Source organism: Argopecten irradians, chromosome 3 (genome assembly GCF_041381155.1).
Source record: "Argopecten irradians isolate NY chromosome 3, Ai_NY, whole genome shotgun sequence".
Taxonomy (NCBI): Eukaryota; Metazoa; Mollusca; class Bivalvia; order Pectinida; family Pectinidae; genus Argopecten; species Argopecten irradians.
In genome coordinates this window covers 47,064,475-47,083,592 of record NC_091136.1, presented here as the reverse complement: position 1 = coordinate 47,083,592, position 19,118 = coordinate 47,064,475, and the positions used below count along the sequence as shown (strand labels likewise).

The window sequence follows — 19,118 nt, the reverse complement described above, 5'->3', positions numbered from 1 at the left end:
TTTATTTCGTGTTCCTATTTATTGATCCGTGTATGCTGCATTAGTTAGAGTGTTATTAACTTTATACAGGTCCACTTCATATAGAAGATCTTCATCTATTGATTAATTATTAGCGATTTTTTTTGTTAAAATCCGATCGCAGCCGGTCCAAGCTAGTCCCGACCAGTCCTAAATGTGTATATCGGTTACGATCAAATTTATGCTGTGGTAATTGTAACAATAAAGGAAATTGTTGATTGTTTATTTAGTTGTAGAACTGGATCTTTATGGAAAATTGAGGTTACACAACTAGTGGTTGTTGGATACAGTATGAAATTTGTTCCACACGAGTGAGCTATTTTCTAAAACTTACAATAGACATTGAGTCAAGAGTATACCTCCTTAGTAAAACATCTCTATATTGGTCCTAACTGAGGGTCACAAAATATGATTATCCTTCATATCCACATATGAAAATGTTTTCTTTTCTTTCATACCTCGACTTTTTATTGCAATGTTACAGCTATGATATCCCGCCATTTTCAAATAAGTTTGAAGAAAACTTCGACTGCAAGTCAATTCTTTATACATGAAATTAACGTGATATTTCAACGCAAATCCCGTTGTTTGAATCCTCTATAGTACATCAGCCGTGACATCACGAGGCTATATTGCATGGGTAGCCTCATGCGACATGAGTGTATTGCATGAGACCAGCCAGTATAACATCCGTAGGTATGAAAGAAATCAGTGTGGTTATTGAGACGTCAAGACAAATCTTGTGTTACATAGCCATACATATAGTTTTTTTCTTATCAACCTGAAGAAAATATCTCACAACCAATGAATAATATCTACCTAGACTTGTCGTTCCTGCAATTCCTTTGAATAGAGATCGATGTAATGGGCTGACAGGCAAATCAAAAGGAGATTATTTGTCTTTGATAACCAAACCTCAAGCCCAGACGCCTCTTGTTACGTTTACCTCTATTCTAGACCAAGATTTGACCACAGTCATTTCATCTCCGATATCGAAAAAAGAAAACGCAAGCGTTATTTCAAAGTACTCTAGATTCTTCCCATATTGTATCAGTGCATCTCCAACTCGCCAGGAACTTTGCCGAGAATCATTTTGTATTTCTGACAACTTGTTAATGACTTCCTAACATAACTGATTTGGCAAGATGGCCCGAAATCTACAATCTATTGTATTACAAGAATATGCAATGTAATTTAGCACCTTATTCGGTAGCTTTTAATACATACAATGAGGAGATGTATATATCTATTTTATGCACTTTTAAATTAGCTGAATAAATGAATTATGGTTTTTAATGGTTACCCATCACTGTATCGACAAAATTGCTGTTTTCGCGGAAATATTTTAACGTCATTATCAGAAACCGGACAAGTTTTATTGTAAATGAGGCAAACAGCGAAATATGCATTAACATTTTACCAAGTTTTTATTATGGAGAACTGACATCCTTACAGCGTATAACTGCTATGTTTCAAAATGGCGGAATATTTCTGAATTTGTAAAATTATAATTAAAACGTCGACGAATGGGGGTAAACTACTTTTTCGTATGTTGATATGATAAACAATGATATGCTCTCACCTCAGGATAAAACATGTAGTCAAAGCCTCGCCATGCCTCGGGTTTTACTACATTTTGTGACCCCAGGTAGAATATTCTGGACATTCAGACCCACACGTGAAAAAGTCTTATAATAATGCCTTTCCGAGTGAGGACAACAGTGTCATATGTAATTTTATCATTTACATTTGTCAACGTAAATGCGTCGATCATCTTACTGTAACATGTAATGGTACATGAATGTCATAAGAATCACTGGTATCGTACAATGACATTCAAAGTCACGAAATTATTAAATGTCACGCTCCCTTAATGCATCAAGATACCATTATGCCTATACATGTTTATGCCTAATGCATCAATGTTGAAAGGTATAGTGTAGTAAATGTCAATATCAATATTTACCTCCAGTTCAGTCTTAATGTATCATATGTATCTATCTAGGATATTGTATATGCATATATGAAAAATAAATGACAATAAATATCGCACAGAAAAAAAACCTGATACAAAAAAGTTTTTAAAAATGCGCATATCAGTTCTACAACCCCTAAATATTTAAATAATTAACATAGTAATGTCATATTTTGTCTGTATATTCCATGTACCATAAACTTACTTTCGCATACGATTTGTTTTCATGAATGTCGCAATTAAAGTGAATTCAAGAATGTTTATATCTTCACGAATTAATGGCTTCCTAATTCTTATTCAAATGTCGTACCTTGTAAATTTCAAATGAAACGAGAGTAAATCTTCCCAAACTTGCTTTGAAATGGGCAACATAAATGTACGTAGCTGGTTAATAGCAAAGTAAATAATGTAATTTTGTCTTACAGTAAAATACAACACACAATCTTGTAAATGTTAAAATCGACTGGTGATAAAAGTCTAAAATGATTACGTGTTGTACTCTGGGCAAACCCATACTATTTATAAACTAACATCATCTATATAATCATTTTATGTATGTATTCTCTCCACTAAAATCCTCAATCTATATATATATAACATATAAGAATTTCTCAACATACCACAACCCATAATGTACAGATGTTATTTAACTATGTGCCTGTCATACATATTTCCTGTGCATATCTCTGCATTCAAACAATGAAGCGAGCTAACCTTGGAGTTTAAAGTTAGACAGTTTGTATCGATTTCATGGTTCGCAATAGTTTTTTTTATATACCTTGGAATCGTGCACACGTTGTCTAACTTATCTAAAGCACGCTCGATGTAAATGCTGTAGTATTTGATAACATGCAAACTTAAATTGAGAAATTCGATTGCATCGTATGGCAATGAAATATGTTTAGATCGATTCAAACAACAATTGATACTGCATATTATCTTGTGATCCGTTGACCAGTGTTGCTGCACACCACTTTTCAGTTAAAACATTTCGTTGTCGATCTTACCAGTCACGATGACTCCATTAAAGCTGTCGGGTTTTCCAAATTTTAAAAATAATCATCCATCTAGATATTCTGCATGTTAGCCACGTGTTTTCTATTCTTCACTGACACCTCCATATTTTTTGTGACGTAACATGAAGACTAATAATAGTTTATAATATGCAATACTGTATCAAAAGAATATGTTTATTTGGCAACTTAAATCAAACTTACCAGTTTATGTGCAATCACAATTTTCATGTATTTCCCTCGATCGCGTGAGTTATTTTCCTACGATAAACCAATGATTCAAAAATGTTTTGTTTTAATATTATTATCAACCTGATTGAATATACCGATATCATAACCAAATATAAAACTAATTTAAAATGCAGACTTCTATCAACAGATTTGTAAGATGGCTACAAAAATGTTTAATGAGAAGGAGAGAGTCAGGTGATCCAGAAGGAAAAGCGGTCCTTGTGACATCAATAGTGTTTATTTAAATAAAAATCGAAAATGAGAATCAGGTGGTGAGCATGAAGTAAAAAATATAGTGAGAAGCTTTGAGAAGTCTAATGTCATGTCGCCAATATTGTGTATTTTCTCAATGAATTTCTAATTTTCGTCACATATCAGGACCTTCGTTATGTCGTACAAACATTATTGCTAAGCCATGTACATTAATTAGATTAGACAAGTGTAGTTACCTTTAAATCGGTTCACAGATTAAAGAGGAGTTACATTAGTTAGCGACAGGCAATGACAGCCAGAAAATACACGTGAACTTTGGTTACATTAATAAGGGTCATAATTCTGAACTCATCGGGCTAGGGGGATGATGTTGTATCCCATGAACTCTTCAGGATGTGGGGACACCTGAGTCTAAATACGTTTATATGACAATTTTTTTTGTCCACACGGTTGGAATTACTTCCTTGTCCCATACATACGTTTATATGGTGGATAGAATTATTACATCAGACAACTTTGATGGGAAAGCCGTTAATACTAAACCTAATATGAAGGTAAGAATATATCGCTGACACTAATTTATTGTTGTAAATACAGATAATTCCTCAATCTCACTATCTTACGTACAGTATTGTTTGACAATGTCCATTGAGACAGTATTGTTTGAAACTTCATTTGTATTATCTAATCCCAGGGGCTAGATGAGAGGGACTACATTAAAGTGAATAGTCGGGCAAAGGAAACCAGTCTAAATGCGTTCTTTGGCCTTCCAAAAGTCATTGCATACCATAATGATGGTCAAGTTCTGCTTACGGTGTCCAGTTTTGACCATTGAAATTTTGGGGAAGCCCCGTGTAAATTTAGCACCGTTCTAAATATAAATTCGCCAAACTCTTTCAAAACGAGGCTGCGTGGAAATGTCAACATGGACATGTCTTTCTCAGTCGTGTCGCTTTCGTTTCGTGTGATAAACCACTAATGCGGTATGTAAATTGTTGTTTTGAGATGATACATTTGATGCAAATGAAGTATTCTTACATTAATGACAATGCCTTGTAATCATTTTTCGATAAAAGCATCTTTAGACATGGAAATCGACACAAATATTCGGCCGATGCAGAGATGGGGCCCCGGCAAGGGGCAATTATTGCAGCATCGCAATCGTCGTATTTCAAATCAACCAAATCATGAAGGTTAAATACAAATAATCGTAACATAATTTCCCATTTAAAACCACACGAAAACGTTCCATACAACGTCCATGCATGTAGCTGTCAAAGATGTGAAAATAAATTAGCTCATACATAGATATTTTACAAGTACAATATATGTGTTCAATTATTCGTGTAGTTTTTTGCAGAGATTTAATTAAATTATCTATGTCTCTGTTTTTTTGTAAAAAAATATTTGAGTTCTGGAGAGAGATGACATGAATGTCCAGCTGGAAGGAAAGAAACTTTTATGATGTATATGTATTGTACAATGTATATGTAAACGTACATTCCATGTAGCTGCTATAGAATAACAACTAGGAAATTCTCTCAAACATTGATGATATTTAATTCTTCACATTCATGTAGGCCTATGCTGTGAGAATTAACACATCATATATATTTCCAGAAAACATATAGGCCTACATGTATATTACTGTCCTTTTCTGTTGTTTCTTGTTCTTTTTTGTGCTCTGGAGAAAAAGATGATTGAGTTGGAAGAAAAGTAATTAATTAAGAGAACAGTACTTTGTCTGTAGCCGAGGGGTTCTATACTGTTTTAATAGTCCAGTAATTAATAATTAAATTGAAAATTTCAAAATTAAGATGAAATTGTAAATTCCATTTTTGAATGAAGCGGTTCCCCTCCTTTGAGAGTACACAGTGTGTATACCCTTTTTGGTTTTCAGGAATAATACCTGAATAGGAACCTGAAATAACATGACAATCAATCAGGTATGTGTGTGTTGGGGGGGGGGGGGTTAAAGACTGAAGAATCATGAGATTGGGAAGTTGTAACTTGGGTGGGGGGTTGAAATATAGAAGAAATAGCTACAGATAACTGGAAGTGGAAGGGTGCTTTATCATTGATCTGGTCATTGCATATTTGGGGTTTACATGGCTTTTTTTTGGTTATTTAGTCTCATTGATTTTGGAGCAACTTTGAATTCATATGGTACTGTATATCTTTCTTTCTTCCATGTGTAGCTATTTCTTCTGTATTTCACCCCCCGCCCAAGTTACAACTTCCCAGGTACCACTTTTTTGTTTAGAACTCAAATCAAAGACATATGTACATAGTACTACATACTACATTTTAGTCTATGTGTTTGTGATCACTGTTACTACAGTTTAAATACATAAATGTTCTATGTACAAGTTACACATAGACAATAAATGTGAAATTTGGTTCAGACAAAAAGATAACTTGCTAGTTTTATGGTTTTATTTATATGTTGAGTCTACTCTCTTGTAAAGTAGAATTTAGAAATCCTAAGACAATGGTATCTATATTGGTATTGGTATAATGGTATCTATATGTAAAAAAATCCTTATATTTTAAAAGTAATTGAAAAGCTATCTCACAAGCCCTACCAAACAAATGGGCAGGCATGTGGATGCAAGATTATAATCACTGGATCTAGAGGACTAATATAAACAAATATTTCTACAAAGTTAAACAATGAAAAATTATAGCATCATAATTTTATTTAATGATTACAGTTGAAAGGAACATTTAATAAATTAATACTGTTTAAATGTTCTGTTCATGATCTTCTAGGTCCATATTGGTAAAGTTTACTTTCAAGAGCACTCAAATCAACATTCTTCAGTCTTCATATGATGCTAATTGTATGTATATGTATACATACACTTGGATACAGGTCCAAGGGATGAACTTTCTGTATTCATGTCACTATGCATGCATGGTGCCTGAAAAAAAGAACCAACATTTTTTTTTATATCTGTTGAATATGACAAAAATTGAAATAATCAATTTCAAATATTTATAAATGAATAAACGTAGGTTCATTCTACAGGTGTTTTTTTATTTTTAGAGAAAACCTTTTATAAGTTGTGAATGTGTCACTGATGCATTTAATAGAATCAAATATTGTTCCAAAAAAGATACAAAATTCATTATCTATAGTTCCAACAAAAATTCAGAATAATTATAAATGATACATGGCTGCAGTACATTTCAAATCTGTAAAGTTTGTCATATACACATGAACCAGGTACAGTTGTAATAAATATATAAACACTATTTATTATTATGACCAGAAATAATACTGTATGTGTCCTCCAAAATATATCTAAAGAACAAGCTAAAACCTACATGTACATATGTATATGTATGTGTATATACCACTACCAGAACATATACAGAACAATAATTTACAAATTAAAATCTATAAAGATTATACAACAGAACTGTATGAATTGACCGGTAGCATAATATAGATTGATTGAAACAAATCTTAGCTTGATAATGCACTAGCGGTTACATTCTAACTGTACATGCATTACAACGGTACATTTTATAAATATACAGGGCATTACCACTAAAGAGGCCCCATGAAAGAACCGCTATTTACCCAAGGGTTACATTTTACTCGATTGGGGAACAGATATGAAACATGTGACCATATGTGACAACTCATTAATGAAAAAATACTGCTAGGGACTAATTACATAATGATCAAAATACGAAGACTCGCTCACTATCAGCTGAGCAGGGAGTACCGGGTTGTAGGCCTAACGTTAGGTACATGTAGGTACAGTAGCGGTCCGGAGCCGCGTGCTCGAAAAAGTTGTATTAACACTCTCCATGCGTCGTAATGTTTACCGAGTCATATGTTGGGATTGTCGCTGCTCCATTGCCTTTCCTTTCGCATTTTAGGGGAGTCAGTTGGTTGTTTTGGCGGAAACCTTTTGGTTCAAAACTACGGTAGCCATGTTTTGTTTACTACGGAGAGTGGTGGATGTTGCGCATGCGTTAAGATTGAACTGCACTGATAGCCGGTCGGGAGGATTATTAGGATTCCTATAATATATATTTAATTTCTTCGCATACAGAGCGATTTTGATGGGAGATTTTATTTTTCTATTTCATAAGAAATTATACTGGATATATTAACACCATTTTTACCGATTTTAGCCCTTCTTTGCTCGACTATTCGCTTTAAGTAAATTTTTTGAAAATGTTTTAAAACAAAACAGCTTTAATCCATATCCTACCCGGACAATCATAGGATGGCGAGGAATAGGAGATTTCAGAAAAGATGGCGTGACGTCACAGAAAGTTTACATCCGGGTCCTCAAAGGTACAAACACAGTATGGCGACTAATAAAAACAATAACAGATATGTACATCCCTGCTACACAATCGATACGCTGGCAAAAGTATACACTTTCATACTTGCAAATTCTGATTTTTTAAATAGCTTCTTATTGTTTCAGAGGTTACAGACATTTATATTTGTGTAGATTTAGTGTTGAAGCCAGCTTGCGAAGCGGTGCCGGGCCGTCACACGTACCCGCTTTTTGTTCACACGTAGAAATCCATATTGTGAAAAAGTTATGAATAGATAATTGATTTCAATGTATCATATTTCTTTTATACACGAAAAATCTGTTCATAACACTAATTAATGTAAATATAACGAAATGTAAACCACCTGGCCAGCTCTAGACCACGGCCGCTCGTGCATGGCTTCGCTTGGTAGATCACCTCGGGTAACAGCCAATAATTGGGAAATTAATACTATTTATGCGTAATTACCAACATATATCTCAATAAGTACTTGTAAAAATATATATATTTCGTTATTTCCCATGTATATCTTATTTTTAATGAATGGTATAAAACCACTGTTACACATAAATAAAGATGTATGTGTACATGTACATGTACGCACGTACACGTACAGTATGGCTGCCGATATCTCGAAAAATAAAATAGTGAAATCGTTCAATTTCATGAGTTTACTTTTTAATTTTTAGCCATTTTTATTCCATGTGCCGTTATGTGAAGTTCATATTGAGGTGATATTACTTTTAAATAATTTGAATACATGTTAGATAGACTACATTTAGATATATTAATATGGTAGATAGTAATTACTATATAATGCCGACCAGGACACATATTGCGCACGGCTTCGAGAATCCTAAAATACTCGAAGTTTTGTTTTAAAATATGATAAAAAAGTAACTATAAAATGACTCATTTGAATGTCATAAACTAAATTCCAAAATTTCTGACGAAAAAGTTAACCAGAATACATAATTTTGTGACTCTGAAAAATGACGAAATTCGGGATCTCGGCAGTACCGTACGTAATGGCTGCCGTGCGCTTGGGGTGATCTACGAGGCAAATTTTTAATTTGGTCATTATCACACATCGTAAGGTGTTTTACCAAGACGAGATTTAATGTTTGTTATTTTTTGTCTTTTTGGGGCGAAAAGACGAGATGTTTGAAGGCGAAAAGACGAAAATTGACGACGCTAATTAGTGTGCTTCAATTTCATCTGTTCGTGTTTTATTTTTCGTCTTTTCATCTTTTTGCCTCGAAAACACTCGATTACAGCATTGAGTCTTACTCTGAAGTGATATTAGTTTTAAAAAGAAACCCATTGTTTACAGAGTATTTTTTTTCTCATTTTCATAACGTAAGAATAAACTTGATTATTACAGTAATTTTTTTTTTAATAAAGTAGGTTTTAATTATGTATAAAATAGTTTGCGTTTATCTGACGCGAATGTTATTTGGCTTGGTTTGACCTTTCAACAGCCAGGCTTAGGGAAGCCAGAATAGCCGGATAAACACACCACCGACCTGCGGTCAGTACATGGCAACTGTCCACATGAGTTTTGAACAAGCGACCCAGAGATGGAATGCTTATGGTAATTTGTCGGGACATCTAAACCATATGCCACCGCAGCCCCTTTAGGCACATTTAATGTTTGATATCAATGATGACAAATTGTGTAGTAAGAATGTAGTCTCGTGGTAAGGGAGATAGATCAGGATTTTTTCATACAGACGCTTGAGTTATGACAGTGCCCCTAGCTCTTCAAGCATTTGAATGACCGCGATTTGATTAATACCCCCTTTTCTGAAGTTCGAATTTATGAATAAATTATTTTATTAGTTTGAAAAATAACAACACAAATAATCCTATCAATCTTAAATTGCTATTTTCTGGTAAATATATATTAATTAAACATTGTTAATGATTTTAAAACTAAAAGTATTGACATCTAGGCTATATTGTAACAGAAAATTCTGCAGTGATTGTATAAAAAGTATACATATTAGGGGAGATAACTCTATTGTGAATCCCGTCTTTTTCAATGAAAAATGAAGGTTTTTTGGTGCTAAAAATGCTCTATCTTGACAAATTGTGGTTCAATTTTCTTGAAAATTGACTGATTAAAAGCAACTTTGTCACTTTTTTAGTCTGTTATTTTTCTATAAAAATTGAACTTCACAATTTTGATTTATTTTCATTTTGGTGAGAATATTTTAGGTAATTTACTTGCGTCTTTTTTACCTAATTTCCTCCAAAAATGATCACTAGAAATTAATTATGACGAGAAGTAAAGCATTTTCTTCAAAAAAGGATTGATATATATATCACATCAATTAAACAATATATATATCGTAGAACATTTTGTTAATTATTTTCATTTACAGGGCAGATTTAGTACAGACTAATGCTGTTTTATCATGTGCAGAATCTACTCAAAAATGGCAAATTTGAATATTTATTTAGAAAAAATGGATGGTTCAATTTCTTCGAAACTTTGACAGAAGATGCATAACAACATATTTACTTCATAAATCAAATATGAAAAATATTGAACGACATGGAAAATTTTGGGGAATGTGAAACATGTAAAACATGTAAATGATATGTTTGTGTCTGTGAGCATTTGGTTTAGATTGGTTTGATTTGACGTTTTATATTAGCAACAAGGGAAACTTATGTATGGAGTGACAGGAAAGCCGTGCATCCAGGAAAAAAACCTCCGACATACGGTCATTACCTAGCAACTGTCTCGTGGGTGTTTCGAATTTGCAGCACAGATTTGCTACCAAAGTAGAAAACTATTGGTGAAGAATATAACCACTCCAAACTGCGGTAGATTGCTTTCATGCTAAATATCTTATGGTTATCATTGACCTTGTAATGTGATTATTTGCGTTGCCTTCCTTTACTTAATACAAAGCTTGATATTGATCTTCGATTTAGAGGCTATTGATTAATAAAACTTGTTTGTGATTTATCAGTATATGTTACGACACATTTTGTAATGATATATTTAGTTAAGATGTTTTGGCCTATATTAGGGGTTTAGGTTTCAGCCAGCCCCCCTCCATCAATCTAGTGATACGTTTTGATCAAAAGATATGACAAATTACACATCCACAGAATGACCTATTGTTAGTCAAGATGCACACGAATTTTTCATTAACCAAGTTTCATTTGCACTAAAATGATTTACCAGAGATGCAAAATGTCACTAGATTGACAGCGGGATGAAGCCTTTACTGTAAAATAATGTTGGATTGCTGATATTATAGTATTTCTTGTATTATGCCTACTTTTAAAACGTGTTCTGAAGCTACAGGTAACTTTATCTAGTACTTACTAGATGTTTTTCTATCAGCAATTTTATAAAACGAGGTGTGGTGTTCTGGTAGATATTGATAGTTTGTTGTTTTATTGATAGCAACAAGATTGGACGTTACCTTGACCGATAAAAGTTACTAGTACTTCAGATTATTATAAAAAGATATTTAAATCACGTATTTACACATGTCCCTTATAATTGGTCTGTGTACGGTGCAATGGTTATTTAAAAACGTTAATAACTTAATGCAGTTCCACTTTATATAGATGATATTTAAATGTTGATTTATTTATTACGTGTATTAGCAGTCGGTCAAAACTAGTCCCAACCAGTCCTAATTTTGTATATTGGTTACGATCAATTCCATGCTGTGTTCCTTTACCATATAACTCTCACATAATCGGGGAGATTGTTCTTTTGACAAAAACCATGCAACCGGTGAAAACTACGCGTTGGCCGACTTAGCCGTCATATGCACCGCCTCCTTTATGGTGTAACTACAGTTAACACAGTCCCATTGTCGTCTGATTAAAAGCTAGCAAACTAACCGTTCTATAATATTAGTCAGCTTACTAAGTTGTTGATTGTGTTAGAATTTGACCACTACACCGGACTTAAAATATGTCATCTGCTCAGCTTCAACGTAAATGTTAAAAAAAAAAATAAGAAACGAGAAGAAAAGAAAAATCTGCGGACTTTAAAGGAGATAGAGAGATTATTCCTTGCAGGATTTTTGTAATGAACTGACAGCCAATAATTTTAAGACCTACCGAAATTTCCCATTTATCAATTTACGTCGTAACATACCTCTCATTAAAACTAATTTCTTAAAACTAAGACATTGCATTATCCTTAAAAATCCTAGTATCTTGGTATGTTAACAGTTCAAATCCTATACCGTTAACGTTGTTGTCCTACTCACTCAATCACTCGCTTGCATGCATATCGACAATGTATACCAGACATAACAAATACCAGCATTACTTATCTTTTATACTAACACGTATGTCAGGTCTAGATACATGTTCTTTCATGTCTTTAAAAACCCCACAATGCACTACATTTTGTGACTTAGATATATAATTCATAACCAGCTGCGTGTTTGAAAATGGCGAGTTACTAAGTGCCCGTCTTATCTACGCAGGGATTCAGATACAATATTTGTATATAAAAGTGAGACAGCTGGAACAACAACACTATGAAGGTAACGATAGAGCAGATACTAACATTACTTTCATACCTTAAGGGTGTAATACTGGCTAATCTAGGGCAATACACTAATGTCGCCTAAGGCTGTATTGCATGGCTACCCATGCAATAAAGCCTCGTGACGTCACGGCGTCAACAAAATTTCTATTTCCTCTGTAAAATTTGAAGATTTTTTTCACAAACTTGATTGGTTTTAATATAAAAGATGCAAACAACGGAATTCGTGTTGAAAATATCATGTAATTTTTTATGTATGAAAAATTGACTTTCAGTCGTGGATTTCTTCGAATTTATTTCAAAATGGCGGGATATCATAGTTGTAAAATTGCAATAAAACCTCGAGGTATGAAAGAAAAATACTCTTTCATATGTGGATATGAAGGATAGGGATATTCTACCCGCAGGATCACAAAATGTTGCAAAACCCTCGGCAAGCCTCGGGTTTTACTACATTTTGTGACCCTCGGGTAGAATATCCCTATCCTTCATATCCACATATGAAAGAGTCTTATATTATTGTCTGAGTAACTTATGTGCGATAGTATTATCGCCGGACCATGAAGCATTTGGCTGGTTTTCGAGGTCCCTGGTTCGCATCCCGGTCTGCCCACTATATTTTCTCCTTTCCTGTTACATAATATACATGTACAGTGTGACGTAAAAACAAAATATTTTACCGCGATCGAATTGGATGCATATCACAAATAGCAACTACAAATTCGTTCTTTAAAAAAATCTTGCTACAAAACGTAGCATCTAATGATGTTTTGTAAAACATCAATCCACAAAAAATTGGGAAAAAAATGGAAAAATAGTTCTTTCACAAAATCGAAGAAATTGTTCTTTTGACAAAAACATGCAACCGGTGAAAACGTTGGCCGACTTAGCCGTCATATGCACCACCTCCTTTATGATAGGAAACGTATATAGATTGCTGATTTACCTCAAAGATAATATTCAATCATTTTCTCGTAAACATGAGTTTACTTTAATTTGTGATTTTATAATTAATTGTGGAGCGATTGCCGCATTAGTCCGCTAAACCTGCCTATATTGTTAGGCCTTTTTTTTGCCTAATATATATTAGGCCAAAAAAAAAAATTAAAAAAATAAATAATATAGGCAGGTTTAGCGGACTACTGCCGCATGCATATGTACACCGTTGACAAGGCCTCAAAACAGCACTGTTCACGATCGCTGCCTAGAATAAAGAAATCGACGTGACCCGCTAACTGAGATAGAAACTTTATTCAAACCACAAAAAAACTAGTCAGTTCTTTGTTATATTTCGTAACAAACGTTGATTTATTTATGTATCTATTTTAGTTAAAGAAAGTCCAGTTGCATTTACGAAAATGCTGTTGAAAATATTTGTTTAAATTAAGTTCGTAAAATTAGGTAATTATAATCACACCCACTTGCTGTGACCCAACGACTGGCTTTTGATGCTCGCTGTGACACCTCGTAACTTTACAGGTAATTTAACTCCTTGATCGGCTAACTAAAGATAGACTGAATGCATATTTTAATGACGACTTCAACTGATATCTGTATCTAGATTGGACTTAACAAACATTGGCGATATCTTCATGTGTTTTCCATCAGGTACAGCGAGTTCAAATTTACATTGTCGGGGCCTAAGGTTAAATATTTTGGAAAAATGCGTGTTCGAACTATCCGGCGGTTCGAATTAACCGGAGGTTTACCGTAACTACAGTTAACACAGTCCTACTGTCGTCTTATTAAAAGCTAGCAAACTAATCATTCTATATTAGTCACCATACTAAGTTGTTGATTGTGTTAGAATTTGCGCATCTCGTTCAATTGAATAAACCTCACTTAAAGCATATCATAACTTCAATGTCATTGTAAAGGGAAGGAAAAGAAAAGAATGTCTGCGGACTTAACAAGTGATAAACGGATGGTTCCTTGCAGAATTACCTTATTAATGATAATCTGATTAATCCCTACAGTTTTTATGCAATTACTTTTAAAATCAAAACTCGCTGACAGCATACCCTTACGCAAAAAGGAAAAAAAACCTCCATAGTTTCATCAAAAATTCAAGTGTGTACTTATCATTATCGTGTTATAAAATAACAAAGTTTAATAAATATGAGATAAGTAGTAAATACATGCCATGAAGTGAAAACTTGATATATGTGTATCAATTATCGTATGTCACTATTGGCTATAGATAACCCTAATTTTTATCACTGGTCATAATCCTGAACTCATCGGGTTGGGGATGATCTTGTTTCCCATGAACTCATCAGGTCACGGGGACATCTGAGTCTAAATACGTTTTTATGTAGGACAGAATTACTACATCGCACAACAATTTTGATGGGGAAAAGCCATGAATACTAAACCTAATATGAAGGTTAGGATATATCGCCGATACTCCAATGGGTAATTTCAATAGTAATGCCATATTTTTCTGTATATTCCATGTATCATAAACCAACTTACTTTCGCATACGATTTGTTTTCATGAATGTCGCAATTAAAGAGAATTAAAGAATGTTTATATCTTCACGAATTAATGACTTCCTAATTTCTATTCAAACGTTGTACCTTGCAAATTCCAAATGAAACGAAAGTAAATCTTCCAAAACTTGCTTTGAAAGGGGCAATATAAATGTACGTAGCTGGTTATAGCAAAGTAAATAATGTAATATCGTCAAACAGTAAAATACAACACTGAATCTTGTACATGTTAAACTTGACTGGTGATAAAAGTCTAAAATGATTACGTTTTTTACTTTGGGCAAACCCATACTGTTAACAAACCACAATCATCGATATTATCATTTTATGTATGTATTCTCTCCACTAAAACCCTCATTCTAAATATATAAAACATATAACAACATACCACTACCCACAATGTACAGATGTTATCTTACTATGGGCCTGTCATCAGTGTGTGCCTCACAGTAAGACAATGACCTCCATGTTTAGCCATTTATAAATACTGGATATTAATTAGCGTGAGTGTACTTACTGTTAAGAGACAATAAATACCCCCACATACGCTAGTATAGATACATCCTTAATACAAATTTTATAATTATAAATGATAAAATCGTCTATTTGGTTATACATCACTGAACTTATTATTTTATCTAAAAAAAACTTTGTCATGTGTACTTTAATCTATTGTATACATACTCATGCGCAAAGATTTGTCACCATGATATATTTCCTGTGCAAATCTCTGCATTCAAACAATGAAGCGAGCTAACCCCGGAGTTTAAAGTGAGACAGTTTGTATCGAGTTTGGAAATTTGGCACAAGTTCATGGTTCGCAATATTTCGTTATATACCTTGGAATCTTGCACATGTTTAATCCATATCTTACCCGGACAATCATAGGATGGCGAGGAATAGATCTGATATATTATGGAGATAAGCCGAAAACTGTACAATATGTGGGAGAGGGAACTGTATCGAGGCCGCCAGGGCCGAGATATGTTCTCCCTCCCATATATTGTACAGATTGAGGCTTATCTCAAACTTAAAACATAGCAAGTCTTTGTGTTACTAAAGTACAGTTTTATTTCTAATATAAGCCAGTTTTTTTGCCTTTGTATATGAGCTCAGGTAACTCTACCAATATGCATTCAACCATGACAAATCCAATATACACAATGGCAACATAGAATTACCTTTGCTTGTGTAATGTGAGATGAATAGCATTCATGAACGGAATGCATGAAACATGCTTTCGGGTTGGACAACTATCTGTAAATTAACTTTCACCATGTCCACTGACAGTGATGGAGGGATATCACTTTTTCAATTTAAGCGATATAAAAAGGACATTTCTTTCCAATGTCTGATACGGTAAAGAAATGTCATATGTGTAGTAGGCGGGGTCGGGAGATGAGAGTTTGCCACCCAAATGACTTCGCGTTGTGTAATTTTAAAGTGTACAAATGGTACAAGGCCAAAACCAGAATATAGCAGAAAATCAGTGGCCAACAGTCAACTGTCAAGCGCGCCTTCCGGTTCTTTTCCTCCTGATTAGCCGAAGTGTTAGGAAAGACCCACAACAACACCAAAGTTTAAGTTCCACATATTTAATTATAATGTAATCATGGTGCAACAAAAGTAAATAACCAAATAATATATAACATAGAAAAATCAGTTAACTTAGGTGTAAAGCCAGTAGAAAAATAAATAAATCAGAATAAATATTAACAAAAATAACTAAAGGTAAACAAAACCAAAAATAAAGACTACTGAAGGACTAATTCATGGTTCCTGAGCACTTCCGGCACAATTACTGACTGTGGTGGCTGCTATTAATAGCAGCCTGTCCCTAACATTACGCTTTGATAGACCTACAGTATGTTTATAACTCTAACTGCCTTCGAGACGGGCGAAACTTCCAACCCCCTCCCGTGGAGAAGCTACAATATATAAGCTAAACGCTACATGTTACTGACAAGTTTACTAAAGATTAACCCGAATATACAACTGTAAAAGACTCCCAGCCCTATACTAGACTAGTACTATTAACTAATAAAGTCCTGCCCCGCGCTCGGGTCTCCGAGCGTAATACCAACTACCAGTACTACGTGTAATGATCTAAGCCCCGTCTACATGGTTGAATAGTGGCCTATAACACTCTGTTCTCAAAGTGTCACTAAACTATCACTCCGTTTTCGGAGCGTGCATACAGCTATGTCCCCATCCAGTATCGCTTTGGTCTCAAAGCATCAGTAATAACAGCAGAAAGTCCACTGGAACTCACCAAATCTCCGGCAAGAAAGGCACGGCCTTACACACGTGCGTGACTTTTATACCCCCTGACCCCAGTGAACCTACCCGGAATGAAACCGAAAGTAGCTATAAGACTCAGCGACTGGCTCCACCGCTGAAGCCTCGACCAATCACATTGCGTAACACAACCGACCCCGGCCCACCTCACAAGATGGCCGACATAAACAACCCGAAGCAGACACCTGTCAAACCAGACACGATATCCCTCCGTAAACCCTAGGCTGAACCCCCCAGAGTACGGCTAACCTAGCGACTAAGGGTACGTACACCTAGTAAGAGCCAAAACCACTGCAGGGTCACCTGTCATTTCGCAGACAAACACTAAAACTAGTATTACAGACCAAGTCACACTCGACGACGTACCCGTCTATAGCACATACCTCCCACCAAAAGATCAAAGTAATTTTCACAAACAATTAACTTTGTCCAGACCCTATTCTACCATTGAAGCATTAACCATTAACTGAGAATTCTGGCTTGTAGTCTACACCTTGAAGATAGAAATGCTAAATTTATTTTATTTCAGATATATATAATATACATCGAGATGTGCGTTAACCGCGAACGCGTCCTGTAAAAACAAAATATTAAAACTGTACAACAAAAGAGAACCAAAGAATAATATATAATTATTAAACAAAATTATTTTTAAATAAAATTACAAAAGTAGGGTGTCCATTCCCTCGGCCGCCTCATCCACCATGGACTGGAGTAGTCTGGTGCTTGCCCTCTCGGCCTCGCTGCCCGGACGAGGTGGGAGGATACCCCCTGGGGATCGGTATTCCCGGTTAGGAACGACTACCGGAGACAAGGTACCCTGGCAGTCCTGGATGGTGGGTCCTGAGGTGTCCTGGTGCCCCGTGGACGGCCCCTCACTCGCCTACCACAGCGGCTGCACTCATACAGTCTGGTGGTAGGTGAGTGGTACCGGCTCCAATGGTCCAAGTATCCGCCGAGACGGATGTAGGCCTGCGGCCAAAGAGGCCTCTCAAGCTGCCTAAATTCTTCCAACTCTTTGGCGTCAGCCAACAATTCCACCAGCATCTTGTCAGACATCTTTTTTTTTTTTTTTTTTTTTTTTTTTTGAGTTTGATTTACTGAAAACAAAATAGAGAAACTACTCATAGCTTCTTATAAACACACAAAACCCAACCCGCTATAAAATATGCATGTCACACTCATGCAACACTAACAGCCTAATAATTAAATAGACTATACCCTACCCCTTCTAACTACCTATAACCAATTATTAAATTTAAAAAAATAATAATAAATAACCATTGATCATCAATACAAGGTAACTATTTAAGATGATACCCCGTGCCATTATACACAGTATCGCACAAACCTCCTTCCCCTAAAAAAAAAATTAACTGGCTATACCCGTGACCTTATCACCTACATTTATAAATAGGCTTTATGCATATAAAAAACCCACAAAAACACATTTAATTCATAAAGTTAAAATTATACTCAACTTTATTTGTAGTCTTCGACACCTTCAGCTTCCTTCGAAGATTATTACCATTCTCCAAAAATTAATTGTCCAGTATAAAATTGAAAAACTTTATTTACAACAATTGTACGTATTATCTAAAACAAGTGGAACTTTTTTTCCCTCTGAACCATGTCACAAAATAATATCAAAACAGATTGCTATCAATCTGAATTATATTTATTATGTACACAAAATTTTGCCGAAGAATTGGTTATTTCAGGAACACTGAAACTGGATCCTATACAGAATGTAACTCTGCACAGAACATAGAATGTAATGACAATAAAAATAAAAATATTTAAAACTGATTCCTGGGAACTATGGGGAGTATATTTTTCTTGGGTTTGATCCTCTCTCCCAGCCCTAGTTTTTACAGGAGATTTGAACAATTGTGGTGGAATTATATCCTGCTCATCTGAAGACGAATCACTCAAAGTGTGATGGCCCTTGGACGTCTCCAGAGGAACAGGATCCACCGCATGTGGTTCTAACCAGATTTGTGGGGGACTGGTACCCTCGTATGGCTTTAAATGG

The 19,118-nt window shown here is 34.8% G+C and overlaps 1 protein-coding gene across 12 annotated transcripts in view; it reads left to right on the top strand.

Annotated features, from left to right (window-relative positions):
* The window catches only part of LOC138318836 (nuclear receptor corepressor 2-like), a 166,388-nt gene that overhangs the window by 91,774 nt on the left and 55,496 nt on the right, over nt 1-19,118 (top strand). For 2 of the 12 annotated variants that reach the window (XM_069261575.1, XM_069261574.1), the window contains exon 1: nt 3,739-4,004. The exons of 8 other annotated variants lie outside the window; for them this stretch is intronic. The gene's annotated coding sequence lies outside the window, so the exon portion shown is untranslated. Of the gene's footprint in view, nt 1-3,738; nt 4,005-11,347; nt 12,291-19,118 lie in introns of those variants that run through there. 2 more of the 12 variants (XM_069261571.1, XM_069261568.1) reach the window with 1 other exon arrangement.